The sequence below is a fragment of the Pteropus vampyrus genome, unplaced genomic scaffold (genome assembly GCF_000151845.1).
Source record: "Pteropus vampyrus isolate Shadow unplaced genomic scaffold, Pvam_2.0 Scaffold101, whole genome shotgun sequence".
Taxonomy (NCBI): domain Eukaryota; kingdom Metazoa; phylum Chordata; class Mammalia; order Chiroptera; family Pteropodidae; genus Pteropus; species Pteropus vampyrus.
The window spans coordinates 190,666-207,459 of NW_011888882.1; the positions used below are offsets into that span (position 1 = coordinate 190,666).

Sequence of the window (16,794 nt, forward strand, 5' to 3'; positions counted from 1 at the left end):
AACTGTTCAGAATCTCTTTAAACTTTATTCTCACCACATATAAAATAGATGCTAATGATATGAATAAATATCTAATGAATACTTTTTGTCTCAGCAGATGAAAGACATTTAGAAATAAAAGGAAACACGAGACTGATTGTCAAAAGTCTCTCCATGTTTTCTATCAGCTAAAAAAAATCACTTAAATCCATTTGAATGTATGAAAATGGAACAAATCATTTCAAGAGTTCCTATCCACAACTCCATACATAATGTGAAACTACTTCCATCAGTGTGCAAAGACATCAATAATTTTAACGTTAACATATTAAAAATACCATGTACATGTGCACGCAGGGGGAAAAAAATCTCCAAATCTAGTTTAATGTTATTCTTTAACATGCTAAGTAAATTCACTGGAAATTCTATAGTTCTTGGTCACGCTCCAGTCTTGTGATTCCAATTAAAAGATAAAAGATCACTGAAAGGGCTGTGGGTGTGGGAGAAAAGGGTTTCCACACCTCTCATTCTTTAAATTTCATAAATTATTTCATATGCTTGGGGGGTGACAGAGCAGCACAGGTATGGCACTGGCTTCCCACACAGCCTTACTCAGTACTGACTGTGTGGCCTTGGCCAAGTCCCTTTACCTCTCCAACTTCAACTCATCATCTGCAATAGAGACGAGAGTGCCCAACTCACAGGTTATCATGAGCATTTAATGAGATAATGCTGGTAAATGAGCATAGAGGCTACCATATAGTAATAATTCAATATATTTTAATTGCTATTATTTTTATTTAAAAATACTACATATATTAAAGTATCAAGACTATTGCTTTGAATTAGCCAACTTCGTCTAAATTTCATCACCCATTCATTGGCTCTGTGATCTTAAGAAGTTACTTATTTTCTGTATATCAGTTTTCCTCATCTTTAAAATGACCAGTCATAACTGGGTGTGGTAAAGATGAATGAGTCAAGCGCTCTAAATTGCTGGAAAGTCTAATTAGAATGCATCCCTTGATATTTACCTAGGGCCCACTAGCTGCTAAGCCAGCATCTCTCAGTGGGCAATCTTTAGGCGTTTGATAAGGAAGTCAAGCTCTCATCTCCAAAAGAGAGTTGCAGGTAAATGAGCTTGCGGTATCCCATCTTTTTCTTCACCACAGGACATCTCAAAACCCTTGATGTGCACAGTGAAGCTCTACAGGGGATGCATTTTGCAATATCCCCAGGGAACTCTTTCCTAGCAGTAGTGTTTTGTGGGACATACTAGCCAACTCCTGGGCTAGGCTCTCAAAAGTGGGATACATAGCAATCCCATAATGGGGCTCCTGGGGTTAAAGACTGAATGCAGAGAAGTGAATTTTGGCCTTTAGAGTTCTAAGAATGACAGTGAAATTGTACTATATGATTCTGATATTCAAAAGCAAGACTTTTCCCACTGTTATTAAGTTGACAAGTGTTTGGGGGGGGGCATCACAACAAATCAGACACATTGGATGAGAGAAGTTTCATAATTTCACAGATGAAAATTTAAGGGAAAACTTGTTCGTATAGCAAAACAAGTCTGAGACAACTGTTTTATCTCTACTGAATAGACGCTCAGAATAAGGAAGTTGGAGAAAAGTGGCTGCTGACCTCTCCTAATAATGTCAGGATGTTGATATAATGTCCAAGCTGTGACTGCTGAAGTTGAAGATAAAGGGGAGAAATCTTTCCTGTCTCTACAACGTGCTGTTTCCTAACCTTGGCTCCATGTTAAACATTCATATTGTCAATATTCAGAAAATGTATCTAGATATTGGCTTTTCTCTCTGGAATCTAAAAAAATGCAATATTACCAAGTAGAGACAAAGTTAATCTGAGTTTTAGAAGTTAAAACTGTAAGCATTTCTCCCTTTCACACATTCATGTGTGTTTTCACTTTCACAGATATATTTTTCAAAAAATCAATAAGGAGCAAAAAGTTATTAGAACAGGAAAAAAAATCATAAAATTGTGAAAGGGCTATTACTAATACTTAGCATTTACCAAGCATTTATTGTAAAAGGTAACAGATACAGAGCGTTCTAAGGACTTTACATTAACTTATTTGATCTTCATAATGATCATATTTAATAGTATTAGTTCCCTTTTAAAAAATTATGAAATATTTCATATGTATGTACACTTACACATACATAACATAAATATATACATATAGATATATACATATACAGAATAATATCTCAAACAACCAAGTATATACACCATTGTTTATAAGATAGGACATTTCCAATAAACACAATTGAAGCCCACAACAACCTTACTTCACTTGTCCATCCTATTATCCCTGTTCTATGTGTAAAGAAGTTGAGACTCTAAGATGCTGAACTGGCATCTGATCCTAGCCTGTCTGACTCTAGAGCAAAGGTCCCCAACTCTTAGGCTATGGACCAGTACCGGTCCATGGCCTGTTAGAAACCAGGCCGCATAGCAGGAGGTGAACCACGGGGTAGTGAGGGAAGCTTCATCTGCATCTGCAGTCACTCCCCAGCACTAGCATCATCGCCTCAGCTCCACCTCAGATCATCAGGCATTAGATTCTCATAGGAGCACCGGTCCCTGGTGCCAAAAAGGTTGAGGAATGCTGCTCTAGAGACCATGGAACTCAGTCACTGTGCTCTAAGGCTGCCATTGCCAAAGTCATCCTTAAAAGTGCAGAAATGAAGACAGATTTAAGACACTGACCAAGGTCATACTACTACTGAACAGAGCAACTGTTATTAAAACCCAGCATACATTTATTTATTTATAGTCCTACTCTTTTTGTCTCAAAATTAATATGAGGAAAGTAGCCATGTTTAATTCAGGGTTGCTAGTAAAACTTAATATGAGAAATTCCATCTCTCTCTTTTTAATTATTTAAGTAAGCATTTTTTACTAGACTATTAAAGGAATAGTCTAATGAGAAGCAACTATTTTATCTCCAATAAAGGTTGTTCACTTTGCTTAGCATTCATGTAGCTCCTAAGATGCTCTGTAAATGAAAGTTTCAGTGGATTAAAGTGCTGCTTCTTAAACTTCATTGGGCACACTAAGTATCTGGGGATTTTGTTAATATGCAGGGCCTGGAAATTCTGCATGTCCAAAGCTCTTGGTAATGGCTATTCTGTGGTCCCTGTAAGATCTACCCTGAGTAGCAAGAGACTAAAAGAGCCTTCGTTTTTAATCGAGATATTGCAGTGAATCTTTTTTAAAAGGAAAAATCCTTGAGATATCAGTTTCGTATATTTTTACTTTAATATCTATTCCTAAAATTTGAATGCATTTATGTTTTCAATTCTCTGACATTTATTTTCCCATTAGATTTCATTTATAAGACAAGGATGGGCAATAATATGTTTCAGGATCCATGTTTAAGTCAGAGTGTGATTTCTGACACTTGGACAAGAGTGTCAATTTAGGAATTATTTGAGCATATGGTAGAAAATACACAAAGAAATAGGAAGAGAAGGTTTGTAAACATATATATAGGCACCACATGAAAGAAAAAAGCAATCAATGTTTATTGACCAGAAAATAGCAAATCTCAGTTGGGAGAGAAAGGGCATCTTATACATCCAATGATGTATGAAATGTAAGATGAGAGAAAATATAAACCTTATAAAACTCTTATCGTTACACAGTCCTGAAAATTGTATTGCCTTTGCACAATCCACATACTGTACTGTTGAATTTTTCACAATCTAATCAAAGCACATGGTTAGCTACTAACTTGGATTTGAAAAGGTTTTAATATTTATATAGTAAATGTGATCATCTATAAGAGAAATTAAAGACTACAAATTTGAAGCCTTACTGCATGAATAATCCCCTGAAATTGTGCTCCTCTAAAATTTCTTTTCTTTAACTTGATCTTTCCTGGGCATGAACTTCCCTTGAAGATGAAGGGTAGGAGACTACCTGGAGACATTTAGAATTTTGGGACATGTGCCTGTGTTCCACTTTGGAAAGTGGGAACATGACTAGGGCAAATGATTCAATCTCTCTAAATCTCAGTTTCCTCAATAGCTCTCTAAATTGTTGGAATTAAATTAGATAAAAACAAAACAAAACAAAACAAAAAAAACCACTTGATATATCAAAATATATATGAAAATAGGTTTTTAAAATTTTATTTACATGCAAAAATCTGATTAGACAAGCAACAATGATCAAAGGATGCTTAAACCATTGAGTGAAATGTTGATGGGGAAGAGTAGCTTTATTGAGTATTATCCTACAGATTACTTGTATGGGGGAGGGAGAATCAAGTTGTTACTTCCTGATTGAATTCATTGATCATTCTTAGCATCATAAAAGTGGGGAGATAAAATAACTATAATATATGTATTTTGTGATACAATTAGCAGTACATGTCAAATTTGAGGTAGTGTTACCAAAAACACTTAGCTTGAATCTAATCAAGCCTAGGTCTAATTTCAGGTTTATACAGAAATGCAGGGAATAATGCACCAAGTAAAAGACACACTACCCAGAAGCAGTCAGTCCAAGTTCCAGTTGAGATGTCAGAGTAGGTAAGCACTATGCTCACCTCCTTCCATGACCATATCAAAATTACAGCTAAATTATAAAGCAATCAACCTGGTGAATCACCTGAATACTAGCTGAATGGAACTTTTATAACCAAGGATATAAAGAAAAGGCCATGCTGAGACCAGTAGGAGATGTGAATATGTGAAAAAGGCTGGTCCCACACCTATGTGTGGAGATTGAGAATCGGGAGGGATATCCCCCTCGACAGCAGAAGCTGCCACCCAGGAACAAGAAGGCTCAGCCCCACACTGGGCTCCCTCGTTCAGGAATCCACTGCCAGGATGAGTAGTCCCGACAACAGATGGCTGTGAAGATCAATAGTAATTCCAACCCTGTGAGATGGAGGGCTACTAGAAACCCAGATGTCCTCTTAAAAGGCTTGTGCACAGTTTCACTCAATCACTGGCACTCGCCCTCAGCTCCAGCAAAGGGACAGCATCTCAAAAGGGGCCAGAGACATATGGGAAGAAACTGAATTGTGTGGTACAGGGTGAAAGCCACCATTGAACCTGGGTTGAGCCCTCCCTCTACATGGCCTACAGGAGCAGGCAGGCACCAAATATGAATCTGCATTAACCAGTTAAATGCTGCTCGCCCCACCCTGGTAACTCCCTGAGACCCTGTTCCAACCAACGCACACACTGCCCTTGGCTCTTTCAGTGGCTCTCAAAGGTCTGCAGGGCCCAGGCGGCTGGTGGCTGGCCTTGGTGTGCCTTGTACCTTTTGCTGACCTCGGATGGCATTGTGGCCTCTCCCATGTGCCTCCGGGCCCAGCACAGGCAACTGACAATTTCAGATCATACTGTAGTTCCCCAGACTGGGAACAGGGAACAGCTGACCTTGTCCTGTACCAGATCCTCCTGAGAGGCCTCAGAATCAACATACCCAGTAGCCAGCCTCGGACCACAACAGAGCACCACCTAATTAGATCCACAAACTGTATACACACAGGGTGGTCTCAGCAGGCACCAGAGCCCTGCAGGGATGAACCCTGCTCCATGGGCTCCGCCCCTGCTGTGGTCATGGGCAGTTCTTACAGCCAGTTGGACTGAGGGTCAACTCCAACCACTAATGAGAAAACAGCAATCAAGGCTCAACTACAATAGGAGGACATACACAACGAAACTCATTCCTGGAGCACCCAGCTCAGGTGCCTAGGGAGACTGCACTACAGAGCCTCATAAGGCATCTACTACATAAGGCCACTCTGCCAAGACTGGGAAATGTAGCAGATCCACCTAGAAAGTATAGCAGATTTACATAGAAAAAAGAGAGGCAGCCAAAATGAGGAGAAAAAGAAGCATGTCTCAAATGAAATAACAGGAGAAAACTCCACCCCCGCCCCCCACCCAAAAAAAGAGAGAACTAAATGAAATGGAGGCAAGCAATCTACCAGATACAGAGTTCAAAACACTGGTTATAAGGATGCTTAACGAACTTAGGTGACTTTGTCAACTCAGTGAGAACTCCAACAAAGAGCAGGTAAACATAAAAAAGAACATGGAAGCCATAAAAAAGAACCAGAAAGAAAGACTACAATAACTGAAATGAAAAAAATACACTAGATGGACTCAACAGCAGATTAGATGAAGTAGAGGATTAAATAAGCTATTTGGAAGACAAGGTTAACAGGAAACACCCAATTAAAATGGCAAAAAGAAAAAAGAATTTAAAAAAATGAAGAAAATTTAAGGGACTTCTTGCACAACATCAGGCATAACAACAATTGCATCATAGGAGTACTAGAAGGAAAAATAAGAGAGCAAGGGACTGAAAACCTATTTGATGAAATAATGACTGAAAACTTCCCTAACATGGTGAAATAGACATACGGGCCCAGGAAGCAGAGAGTTCCAACAAGATGAACCCAAAGAGGCCCATACCAAGACACATCATAATTAGAATGCCAAAGGTTAAAGACAAAGAATCTTAAAAGCTGCGAGAGAAAAGCAGTTACTTACCTATAAGGAAGCTCCTATAAGATTGTCAGCTGATTTCTGGGCAGAAACTTTGCAGGCCAGAAGGGACTGGTGTAAAATATTCAAAGTGAGCAAAAGTAAAGACCTACAACCAAGATGACTCTACCCAGCAAGACTGTCATTAAAATTGAAGGAGAGATAAAGAGCTTCTCAGATAGGAAAAAGCTAAAGAAATTTATCACCACCAAATCAGTATCATAAGAAATGTATAATAGTCCAAGATTGAGTCAAAAAGAAACAGAAAATCTGAACAGAGTGATAACTACTAACAAAATTGAGTCAGTAATCAAAAACTCCCAACAAACAAAAGTCATGGACCAGATGGCATCACAGGTGAATTTTACCAGACATTAGAAGAAGAATTAACACCTATCCTTTTCAAGCTATTCCAAAAAATTCAAAAGAGAAGTCTTCCGAGCTCATTTTACAAGGCCAGCATTATCCTGATTCCAAAACCCGAAAAAGACACAAATATATATATATATGCCAATATACCTGATGAACATAGATGCAAAAATCCTCAACAAAATATTAGCAAACTAAATTCAGCAACACATAAAAAATATCAAACACCATGATCAAGTGGGATTTATACCTGAAATGCAAGATTGGTTCAATAACTGCAAATCTATTAATGTGATATACAACAAAAGTAAAATGAAGGATAAAAATCACAAGATTATATCAATAGTTGAGGAAAAACATTTGCCAAAATCCAATATCCATTTATGATGAAAATGTAATGAGGGAATAGAAGGAACATGCCTCAGCAGAATAAAGGCCATACATGACAAACCCACAACTAACATCAAACTCAATGGGGAAAAGCTAAAAGTGTTTTCCTTAAGATCATGAACAAGACAAGAATGTCCACTTTCACAATTTTATTCAACATAGTATTGGAAGTTCTAGCCACAGCAATCAGATAAAGAAAAAAAGGCATCCAGATTGGAAACGAATAAGTAAAACTGTCATTATTTGCAGATGACATGATACTATATAGTGAGAGAACCCTAAAGATTTCACCAAAAAACTACTAGAACTGATAAATGAATTAAGTAAAGTAGCAGGATACAAAATTAATATTCAGAAATCAGCTGCATTTTTATATACCAATAATGAATTATCAGAAATAGAAATTATGAAAACAATCCCATTTATAATTGTATCAAGAACAATATATAGGAATAATATCAAAGAAATAAAGACCTGTACTCTGAAAATTATAATATATTGAAAAAAGAAATTGTAGAAGATACAAACGAATGGAACATATATCGTGTTCATGGATGGGAAGAATGAACATTATTAAAATGTTCATACTTCCCAAAGCAATCTATAGATTCAATGTAATCTCCATCAAAATGCCAATGATATTTTTCACAGAACTCAAATAATCCTAAAATTTATATAGAACCACGAAAGACTCCAAATAGCAAAGGCAATCTTGAAAAAGAAAAACAAAGCAGGAAGTGTCATGTTACCTGATATTAAATGATACCAGGCTACAGTAATCAAAACAGCATGGTACTAGCATAAAAACAGAGATCAATGGAACAGAAGATAGCCCAGAAATAAACCCAGGCCTATACGGTTAAATAATCTATAAAAAAGGAGGCAAGAATATACAATGGGGTAAAGACTGTTCAATAAATAGTGTTGGGAAAACTAGACAGATGCTTGCAAAAAAAATGAAACTGGACATTCTTATACCATACACGAGAATAAACTCAAAATGTATTAAAGATTTATATTTATGTAAGACCGGAAACCATAAAACTCTTAGAAGAAAACATAGGCAGGAAACTCTGACTTTTTTTCTGATATATCTCCTCAGGCAAGGAAAAAAAGAAAAACAAATGGGACTATATCAAACTAAAAAGTTTTTGCACAGCAAAGAAAGACCATCAACTAATGAAAAGACAGCCTATAGATTGAAATAAAATATTCGCCAATGATACATCTGATAAGAGATCAATATCCAAAATTTATTAAGAACTCACACAACTTAACACCAAAAAAAAAAACAAAAACAAAAAAAAAACCCAAAACAAGCAAACCTCTCTCCCCCAAACAATCTAATTAAAAAATGGGTAGAGGACTTGAATAGACATTTCTTCAAAGAAGATATATTGATGGCCAATAGATATATGAAAAGATGCTCAATGCCACTAATCATCAGAGAAATGTAAATTAAAACCACAATGAGATATCACCTCATACCTGTCAGAATGGCTATCATCAATAGATCAACAAATACCTATTGGCAAGAATGTGGAGAAAAGGCAACCCTCATGAGCTGTTGGTGGGATTGCAAATGGGTACAGCCACTATGGAAAATAGTTTAGAGGTTCCTCAGAAAATTAAAAATAGAAATATCTTATGACCCAGCAATTCTACTTCTGGGTATTTACCCATAGAAAACCAAAACACTAATTCAAAAAGATATATGCACCCCTATGTTCACTGCAGTGTTATTTACAATAGCCAAGATATGGAAGGAACCTAAGTGCCCATCAATAGATGACTGGATAAAAAAGTTGTGGTACGTATTTAAAATGGAATATTACTGGGCCATAAAAAATGAAATCTTACCATTTGCAAAAACATGGATGGACCTAGAGGGTATTATGCTAAGTGAAATAAGACTGACAGAAAAAGACAAATACCATATGATTTCACTTATAAACAATAAGTCCGACAGAGAAAGACAAATACCATATGATTTCACTTATAAACAATATAAACAAATAAACAAAATACATGACATACATACATGACAATATGGCTTACTACAGTGCTAATGTCACAAATGTCTCTGTATCTCATGGATACAGAGAAACTAATGGTTGCCAGATGGGAGGGGAGTTAGGGGACTGGACGAAAAAAAGATGAAGTAAGTAAGTAGTACAATTGGTAGTTACAAGACAGTCATGGGGATGTGAAGTATAGCATAGGGAATATAGTCAATAATATTGTAATAACTGTGTATGGTGCCAGGCGGGTACTAGACTTATTGGAAGGATCACTTTGTAAATTACATAAATGTCTAACCGCTATGCTATACACCTGAAACTAATATAAAATAATATTGAATGTCAAAAAAATAAAAATAAATAAAACAAAATCATAGCTAAAACGTAAAAAAAAAGGCAATCAGTCCAATTTAGGATGTAAGTTGTGTCACAGGACAACTGAACTTGATTTCCTTGCAGGAAAATAAAACATAAGTGGGTGGGGGTCAGTGTTAGATTAAAAGTGACTTAAGAAACATAAAAAATAACTACAATGTGTGGACCTGGTTTGGATTGTTGCTGTACAAACCAGTTTTCAAAAGACATGTTTAGGTTAGCTGGGGAAAAGTGAATATGACTTGAATATTAGGTAATATGAAGATATTACTATTAGTATTTTTAAGTGTGCTTATGGCATTGTGGTTATGCAAGAAAATGTTGAGAAATGTGAATGAAATATTTAGGAAAGATGTAATGAAGTCTTTAATATTTTTTAAATACCTCAGAGGAAAAATAGTGTGTCTGTTAAGATCTTAATAATATAGCACAAGAATTGTAGCAAAGAGGGTGAAAAAGGAAAAAGACAAAGAAAAAAGTGTTTCCCTACCTAAAAGGCAAGCGACTCTCAAAAGATTTTTAGACCCTTTTGAGCTAGGAGGTACAGGGCCATTTCTCTATCTGTAGAGTTAGGCTATTTTCTATTTTAGTATCTTGGCAAAGCAAGGATTTTGTAGGGTCCAAAAAAAAAAAAAAGGGCAAATTTTGGTCTATGTTATTCCCAACATAAGCAGCCTTCATTCTAAAGGTCTGGGAGCAGGAGCAATTCAATAAACAGATCTCATATCCCAGTGGTCCCATGGGCTATTAAGTCTTAAGAGTGTCCTCCTTTAGGCTGCAAAATTGAGGTGAATTTGCTTTTCTGAAAAGCAATAAAAAAGCTGAATTCAATGTACTCAGCCATTTAAAAATTAAACGGGACCCAAAGAGATGTTTACCTATTTTCCCTGTAGGAAACTTTATGCACTGGTAAATTCAAATTTAACTAGCCTTCAAATTTTCCCTGTAGGAAACTTTATGCACTGGTAATTCAAATTTAACTAGACTTCATAACTTTTAATATCCATTGGCTTTGTTCTTTGTCATAAATAGTGAAACAAAGTTTTCTTTTCCTTTTTTCAAGAATAGAATGCTCCATAAATATCATTTACATGCAACCTTTAGGCACATGCACTAAACTCAATCATGAAATGGATCCATATAGTACTAGTTTCTAAGGATTCAAATTTTGTAATGAAAGAAAAAACTGCTCTTTTCCCTTCCAGTAAAATGTAAATATGTTGGACACTGAATAAAAAGTCTACCAATAGTGGTTGCAATTCGAGTTGGAAAATGCTGAATATAAAAACAAATGTGGTTTTCAGTAAAGATAAACTTCCAACAGTCTAATCATTGAAAGATCAACTCTTTTAAATATAAATTATAAATCTCATTCAAGAGGGACCAAGAAATACACCTTACCTTTCTAATACTTAGTACATTTAAAGTGAAACTTAATACTCTTCTCAAAGTATGGACAAGCAAATTACTTCTGGCTTCATAAGCAAGGAAGAGTTATTTAAATCAAACAAAAGACAAGAATCTTGACAAGACTCATAGCCAATCAGCCAAAACAAAATTTCTACTTTGATGCTAGATGTTCCTCAGCAGCAATAAATTACATGAAAATGAGATTTTGGTTTACCTGAAGGCTAAGTCTAAAAGTAAATATGAACTTGGAAATTTTTTCCAAATAGTATGATGAAAATCTTTTAATAAAATGTTAAGTTGAAAAATCAAACAATATAAAAACATGTAGAAACTGGGTAGTAGAGTAACCAGGTATCAGTTCTATTATTGTACTTATACCTTATATATATTATATAAAATCTAACTAATATTTAGTAAAAACAAATGGTAGACAGTGTATAAGTGCGTACACGTGCAAGCAAGTATATGTATTTGTTGTGGGGATATCTATTTGTGTATTTGTGTGTGCGCACCAAAAATGTGTCCTTCGTGGTTCTCTGTATTAAATCTTCCTTGAAGAATTATGATATATCCACACCATATTATTTGTCGATACCCTGTTCTGTTCCACAACTGCTTTTCCTTGTAAGCCTTAGGAAAGATCTTTGGGAAAGCAGACAGAAAAGAAAGCTCTACCTTAAAAGTTACTAAAAAAAGAAAGAAAGAAAGAAAAGGAAGGAAGAAAGAAAAAGCTCCAGTGTGGCTTTATTAAAAAAAAAAAAAGAGAGAGAGAAAGAGAGAGAGAGAGAGAGAGATGGGATAACATGGAACCACTTGTCACCTTGCTTCAATGTTATTTGCATCTTTTCCTACAAAAAAAAAAAAAAAAAAAATCCACCTAACCTAAAATTACCATATATAAGGCACAAGACATTTCTGCAAATATAGGGTATACTTTCACATAGCATATAGCTCCCAAGGAGATAGTTCATAAAAACTAGATTAATAGATCAAGTAGAAATGGCAGCTAATAGTCAAGGCATACATGACAATATGGCTTAATACAGTGCTAATGTCACAAATGTCTAAATACTATACCCAAATGACCTTTGAAATGAAATAGGCTCCCGATAGCCTCAGTGTTTAAGCATCTGCAGATTTTGGGGACCACAAACCTACCCACTCCTCTATTCTCAAGACTGCCAGCACCTAATTTAGGGCAGCTTTCCTGGTGTTGCCTGTGAAGGAGGTTGAGAGATTCCCAACCCTTTTCAGAGTAGAGTTTAGTTATTTTCTTGAATACATGCATGGTGTTTCCTGAGACATCATAGTTGTCATGTATGCAATTTCTCTTTAAACAACTGTGTATTACCCTTCACCTCATTCTCTAAAACCTCAGCCACAGCATTCATGTGCTAACTCAGAAAATAGTTATCTGGAGCAAGTTATCTACCAGGCACTGTACCAGGTAGTGGAGGTGACTAAAAAAGGCTCTATTTTGTCCATCTCCTTATGCATCTTAGACTCTGTCATATTCCACACCCTCACACCTCACCCCTCTCCCCTCTCTTCAATTCCCACTGAAAGGCAAGTTTGGCAGCTGGTTCCAAATTCATACTAGGCTCACAGAATTTATTTTTACACAGGATTAGAAATCACCATGTGGTTTTTTCCCCCATCAATTAAGTCTCACCCACTCCTTCACTCCCAAGGCAAACTATTTTTTTTATATATTCAAAGCTGAGAACAAACAATTGGAATATGACATCAACATGACTCTTAAGTTGCAAAAAGACAAAATTACTCGTCTAAAGAAAAAAAAAAAAGCAACCCAAAAGTCTGGCGATATTTCTTTCATACTCAATACCAGACTTTGAATATAGTAGAATGAGTTCCTCTATTTTAAGTTCATATTTTCAAACTTTTAATTTACAAACAGTTGGACAAGACATTTAATTTTATTACTTTGTCTTGTTTAGGTTTTCATTCTCAACTAGAGCCAGCCCTGAGTCTTTAACAACAGGGCAGCAACTGTTTTTCACTTCCTTCTCACTCCATCCTCACTGAGCACCTATCCCCTATTGAACACTCATCCCTATTGAGCACCATCATGTGCTGGGCACTATTCAAACCACATAGCTTCTTGTGGACCTTGTATTTCTGTAAGGGAAATACAGACAAATAAAAATGGAAATTATACACTCTGTTGGAAGATGGTAAGTGCTGTAGAGAAAACTGAAAGCAGGAAAGGAGAATGTGGAATTCTAGGGATGGAGAAAAGGTTATAGTGGTTAGGTTCATTCTTCCCCAAAAGGAAACGTCTAAAGCAAGACTGAAGGAGGAGGGTGTAATGTGGATATTTGGAGAAAGACTGTTCCAGGAAAAGGGAATAGGACATGCAAAGGCTCTGAGATAGAAGGGTGCCTGATACCTTTGAGAAAAAGCAAGAAAGCCAGTATGGGTGGGAGTTATGGATGAGTATAGTGGAGGATGAGGTCCAAGAGACAGAGGGAGAGGCAGAACAAAGGGGCCCCCATATTTGTCAAATTAGTAATAATAAACAGAAGTGAATAATAAGATACTCGGCTTTTATTGAGCTCTTACTGTGTGTGAAGTGCAATACCAGATGGGTTATGTGTATTATCTCCTTCAAAATGCAAAACAATTTGTTGCTCTCATATGTAGACTTTATGCTTTAGACATATATACCAGGAAGTCTAAAACTCTATAGTAAATATTTCCTTGAAAAAGTTTTTTTCTGACCTACCATGACTAAAACCTTTGCCAAATGCTGCAACTAATTTAACTTCTTTATGCATTTTAAAAATAAAGACATAATTCCTTATAAATGTCAGATGTCTTGCTTATTTTCATGTTATGGTTTTTTATTTGAATTTCAAGTCTGTTTCAGTACCACAAGGTTAATTTATGCAACAAAAAGTTAATAAATACAGTTTGAGACACTAGTCAGAGTTCAAATCCTGCTGTAATAACATCCTTTGATTTGTTTAATAAGTACTTTAACATAACATCTTTTCTGAAATATACAACTTAATGTGCGAGTGTTACAAATTATGTCTACTAGAGCCAAAAGATACAATACATATTGTTCTTCTGGCACGTTCCCTTCTTTCTGCTATACTTTCATTTAAAAGGCATCCTTATGTATAGAAATAAGCAGGCCAAGAGAGCTGGGCTTCCTAAACAAAATTAATTAGTGGAAGCACCAGATGTACCTCCAGAAAAAATTTCGGTAGATTTTTTATTACTTAGTTTCCACGAATTAGGAAATAATTTGAAAATACTTCCTAAACACAAAGAGATTGCCCAGTTCAACCCAAGAAACACAGAAATTTACAGTCTACAGGGTTGAATCTCAGACCTTGGAGATGAAGGAAAGTCTTGGACAAATGCACACAATGATGCAGAAGGTATCAGAATAAACTTGTGCTTACTTTTTTAAAAGCCACTCACCCAAAACAGCAATCAGTTGTCCCATGTCTAACCAAATATAAAGGAATGATGACTTGAAAACAGACCTTCTAACAGTCTAATATTTGTCTATGACACAGATGGTAGCACATTATCATAACCCTAACATAAAATGTTTCTACCATTTTAAAGCTGATTTGAGTCAGAATTAGGTAGGTTGGAATATGTGCTTTTGAAAAAGCACATATTCCCAGGCCCCACCCATTGAAAATCTGATTCACAATATGGGGCTGGGGCTTTATTAAGCTTCTGGAGAGAATGGTGATCTGGCAGGTTGGGGAGGCAAGAAGCACCAGACTAAGCTGACTCCAAGAACAATGAAGGTAAAGTGTAAAAATGATGTCTTCTCAGCAAAAACAGACTGTATGCTAACGTGGCCCTCTCAACTTCCAAACATCGAGAGCACTAATATCATTTGCAATACCATCCAACCACATCGCCAGCAGCACATCTCAAGACCTAAAATGGGTGTGCATGCTTCGATTTATGAAAACTTGAAAAATAAGTGATCAAGGGCTAATTAGGAAAATCACAAATGTGAGAAATACTCAAAAATCATTGACTATGCCTCTTCACTCAAGAGGTATCAGAACTGGAATTCCTAGATTTTTCTCAGTAAATGTCCCCAATCTAAGTATTATTTTTCTTGTGATTGAAGATCTATGTCTTTATTGGTTTTCTTAACATCTTAAATATATAGGATGTTTCATGAAAACTCAAATGACAGTAACTTCTTCCATCTGCAATAGTCAACTGCAATAGTCTCAAATTTGAAGCCCGTTAAGAATCTAAGCTTGCTGTGAAATAACTGCTCATCAAAGCACCCAGTTAACAGCCTGGACGACCATTCAGGATGATCAGAACATCTAAAACTTCACTTGGAAAGATGGGTGACAGCTTTGGTCAGATCAGAACAGGGACACAATATTGGACTGATTCACAGATGTGCAGCGTTAAAGGTGCATCTTCAAATAGGTACTTGAGAAACATTTTTTAAATGCTTAAAACGCCCATGATCAAAATTTCACATATTTAATAAAAACATACATAGTTATTAAAATTTTATGAGATGACTACTAGCATGCTGCTACAGTGACAAGACATATCTTGTCTAAGTTTTAGCCTTTTTTAAAAAACAAATTGGTATGTAGCAAACTTAGTAACCACTACCAACATCTTGAGTAGCAATATTTCAGACAGGGACTAGATACATGGTTCAGTGAAAGAAATGCTAGCATTTGGTTAAGTTTTGATTCTTGTATTATTAGAAAACATGGGGAGAAGGAGCTGTCAAAATATTCTGGATAGATTCACTGATATTAAATAACCACTGTTGCATAGGGGCAGAAGTAAGGGAGGAGAGGAACAAGAACTGAAAAAAAAAAAAATCGGCAGAAAGCCGCCCCTTGCCATCAATAAAGAACTAATTAATAAGGATTTGCCTAAGCTGGTAAACGTTTTACTGCTTCAATCTGATGGAAATGCAGAGGTAAACTCGGTTGTGGGTTAATTAGGTCCAACTTGAAGCCAAGGACCAGGTCCAGATAAAGATCAGCCTGGTAGGGAGTCGACTCGTTCGAATACCCAAGAAGGAGCCGAGCCACCTAAATCCAACTCCGGGCGCAGGCCCTGGGGAGAGACAGCGCGGTGGGGCCAACCTCGGGGAAACATTTCCGACCATTCCTTACGAGCCGCAAACGCACACGCTGGGATTCCAGCCGCGCAGGCAGGAGAGGCGGCAGGGAGGGCCCGACCGCCCAATCGCTGGGCAGCTCGGTCGAAAGAGAGCTGGAGAGAAGCGTCTTCGCTCGAGACTCTTCCCGAAGGCGGCCGGGGTGGTCCACTCGTGACCCCTGGGCCATGTCACTTCATACGGGGCCGACAAAGTCAGGAAGTCTGGAAACTAAGAGAGGAGGGCTGCGAAGAGGTAAAGTGGGAAGGCGCCAGGTTGATTCTCTTGTTTGAGGGGCAAAGAGGAGTTTGGTGGGGGAGTGATCGGAATGCAGTAACTTATTTTATACTCGAGCCGCCGTCGGCAGGACAGGGCAGGACTCTGCGGGGTGCAGGCTGCAACCCCGACTTCCTCCCGCGCTCGATCGCTCCAGGCCCAGCCCGCCGCCCGCCACACTCGCTCCACTCACCCAGCTCCTCCGCCTGCAGCCGGAGCGGGGCGGAAACCACGAGTAGCAGGGCCAGGAGGCCGCGCGGGGCGGCTCCGGCCAGCGCGCAGCCGCCGCGGG

The 16,794-nt window shown here is 37.3% G+C and overlaps 1 protein-coding gene across 1 annotated transcript in view; it reads right to left on the reverse strand.

Annotated features, from left to right (window-relative positions):
- The window catches only part of DCBLD1 (discoidin, CUB and LCCL domain containing 1), a 64,951-nt gene extending 48,163 nt beyond the window's left edge, over nt 1–16,788 (reverse strand). Inside the window, exon 1 of the mRNA XM_011364761.2 lies at nt 16,696–16,788. The gene's annotated coding sequence lies outside the window, so the exon portion shown is untranslated. The remainder of the gene's footprint in view (nt 1–16,695) is intronic.
- Nucleotides 16,789–16,794: the final 6 nt, after the last annotated feature.